Source organism: Anomaloglossus baeobatrachus, unplaced genomic scaffold, assembly GCF_048569485.1.
Source record: "Anomaloglossus baeobatrachus isolate aAnoBae1 unplaced genomic scaffold, aAnoBae1.hap1 Scaffold_2381, whole genome shotgun sequence".
Taxonomy (NCBI): domain Eukaryota; kingdom Metazoa; phylum Chordata; class Amphibia; order Anura; family Aromobatidae; genus Anomaloglossus; species Anomaloglossus baeobatrachus.
The window spans coordinates 267,145-270,446 of record NW_027442037.1 but is presented as its reverse complement, the minus strand read 5'-3'; the positions used below and the strand labels follow the sequence as shown (position 1 = coordinate 270,446).

Sequence of the window (3,302 nt, the reverse complement as noted above, 5' to 3'; positions counted from 1 at the left end):
ATTGTGGTTCCTGTGTGCTAAGAAGAAAGGCTGGCACCAGCCAGAAAGCCCCATTACAGCCAATAATCAACCGCTAGCCGCTGGAACTCGTTGCTCTAGATCATGTCAAACTCACACCAAGCAGGAATAGATACATTAGCCCACCATTCCACCCAAAGAGCAACTTCTGCTGCGCAGCTGGCTTTCTAGGCAGCAGCGCTATCGTGATGTCAGCGGGGGACATTGTGACAAGCCAGTGTTCCGTCACTTCATGTTGTGCACTGTTCAAACGGAAAATACATCAACAGGCAGACTACAGAAAAGCTTACTAACAAAGGTTAGAGAGGGGCTTTCTCAGAGGGCTTTTTACAGTTTGTCTATTCCCAATTAGCCGTTTAAGTATGCTTAATGAAAGTACTAATTCTTTCATAGGCCGCCCATTCTTAGTATTTGACGTTCCTTATATTGCGGTATCAGGCTTCGCAGCAGGTTGCAAAACATTCATCACCCATGACTGTCCCCAATTGGGCTCAGAAGCTAAATGTCTATCATGACCTCTCTTTTTGAAAGTCCAAGAGCAAGCAAACTCTTCCTCCAGGAGAGGGAGCCAACAGATCACTAAAGACATCATCATTGCTCAAAGAAAACACCGAAAAACAATGGAAGCTTTAATTGGAGTGGAATCTGATAGACAGCACCTGATGCCAAGTCTGCATCTTCTAACACCTGCAGTCACTGCAGCAGCTGAATCCAATGTGTCCAAAAGGGATCTATTCTATTCAATTGCAAATGATCTAGATAAGACTGAGAATAAGATACTGCACGGGACATAGCAGAGTTGGTCAAGTTGAGTGGAGATGAGTTTGCTATTTGGCACAGCTTTTGCATCAATAAAGCAAGTAAAAGGTGTGAAAGATAAAAAAAAGGGTGAAAGTGTGAAAAGTGAATTGGCCAAATTGAGGTGCATATAAAGTTTTTGCTTTCTTTCAATTCACTAATGGGGCTCATTTGAATCAGGTGAATTGAGTTCTGCTTTTGGAAACTGGGTTAAGAAGGGGTGCACCGGTCCTGGAGGTACTGCAATACCAGGTCAATGCGTGGAGTGGACAGAGCAAGATTTTTTCCATCTCCTTGTTCTAAAAATCCATTTAATATATGGTCCCCAGAGAGGGGACGTATCAGATATTAAACTGATAAGAACAGATTTAATTTTTTTTTTTTTCTGTTTATCAGTAGGACTTCAAAATAACAAAGGTGATCGCCTCCCGTTGCCTGGGAACCGTCCAGGCACAAGAGGGCTATGTGTCACCAGAAGGCGCACACACTTCCTCAAGGCCGGCAGACGTGCAATCCCAGGCACCTTCCAGTACCGACCAAGGTAGCGTCCTCCGAAACTACACTTGATCTTAGCCAAAAGGCCGAGAAGCTATAACCCGAATTGGTTACGGCCTTGAGTGGCACCCTGGCCTATACCGGACACATCTTAGGGAGAGGGAGACAAACCCACGCCTACAGAAGACATTTTGTCACCCAAGCCAACCCTTGAAAAGGCTGTTTTGCAGAGCAAAAACAAGAAGAATGATGCTTTTTGCAGCCGCCGCCCACTGCAATTAATCTGAATAACTCCTCCTCCTCCAAGCACCTCCCCTCCCCCTTGCAGTCTTTCCAATTCATGATACAAAAAGACGGACGGACAGGACAGGACAGGACAGGCTGCCTGACTTTCCGTCACTGCCACCCTTTGCCATCCTTGCCCGTAGAAAGCCCTTTCATCATCCCCAAACCCTAATCTTTTCCCTTCCCTTCCCAGCTGCGTCTCACTCCCTTTCATTAGGAAGTGAGCGCAGCCTTTTCTCCGTTCTGCACATGCGCGACGTTAAACACAAATGCGCAGGCGTGCGTTCCATTAGCCTCACTGGATTCCACTCCCATACAGGAAGTGGGCGCAGCTATTACTACGGTCGCACATAAAAGAACCCACGGCCACCACTGCACACAGCTGACTCCACCACAGGACACCCACTTCTACACCAACGCAGGTAAGACAGGATCGGCACCTCTATGCTCCCGTTACAATCAGGCTCAGTCACCATGTGATAACGCTCTCAACTCTTTAGTTGCAGGCTCCCCTTGCTTCACCTCCACTGGCTGTGCTGCCATTTCCTCTCCCACCTGGAAGGTATACTTTATTCCACTATTTTCCTGTTTCTCTCTTCCCCCTTTTCCCATAACCTACTTCTATCTGCATTTGTGGGGTATCTATATGCTATTTACATCATAGTTTTATTCATTAATATGGAAGGGAAGAGTGCCCATGAGAGTGTTGAACTGCGGAGAGCAAGAGATTAAGCTGCTCCGATTTGCCAGATACACATGCTATCCAAACAGCAGCATCCACCATTGCTTCAGCCCACCCATTCAGTGACAGCTCACCAAGTCAGCCAGAGGAGTGGTGTAAGGAATTACACGTAGGCACTGACTCCACACCTTCACATCACAAGAAGGGGGTCTACAGGCTAGTGCAAGAATACGAGCAAGTCTTCAGCAAACATCCGCTAGACTTTTGAAGAATAAAAGGGGTCAAACACTACATCCCCACAAGTGCACACCCACCCATCAAAGAGAGATATAAGCCAAAACTACCTGCACATTACCAGTGTACCAAGGACATGTTGAGCAACATGAAGGAGGCTGGGGTTATCCGTGACAGTTGTAGCCTCTGGGCAGCTCCGTTGGTCCTGTTAAAGAAGAAGGACAGCACCACTCCCCTGTATTGAGGAATAGCTAGCTGCATTGAGAACTGCAAATTATTTTTCTACCCTTGATCTCACTAGTCGCTATTGGCAAGTGTCCGTTGCTGAGGCAGACCGGGAGAAGACCGCCTTTGCCACCCCGATGGGTCTCTGCGAGTTCAAAAGCATGCCCTTCGAGCTGTGCAATTTGCCAGGAACCTTCCAGAGGCTGATGGAATGCTGCTTGGGACACCGAAACTTTGAAACGGTACTGCTATACCTTTATGATGTTATTGTTTATTCTAAAGCAAACAAGATTTTAGGGTGTATAAAAAGGGAGATTAGATCCGGTGATCCCAACGTATTGTTAACCCTCTATAAATCACTTGTAAGGCCACATCTGGAATATGGGGTAAAGTCCTGAGCAGGTTGATAACCATTGGTTTGAGCATGGTAGGGTGTAGTGCGCATCTTCCTGCATCGGTAAAAGCTGCAGAAGTCCTTGAAGATTTCCGCTTCAAAGGCAGTGCCTTGATCTGTGAGGACTCTCTCTGAGTAGCCATGAGGTCTGCATAAGTGTGCTTGGAAGAC

The 3,302-nt window shown here is 46.8% G+C and overlaps 1 pseudogene; it reads right to left on the bottom strand.

Annotated features, from left to right (window-relative positions):
- Window positions 1–1,031: 1,031 nt before the first annotated feature.
- On the bottom strand, window positions 1,032–1,238 carry LOC142261678 (U2 spliceosomal RNA; annotated as a pseudogene).
- Window positions 1,239–3,302: the final 2,064 nt, after the last annotated feature.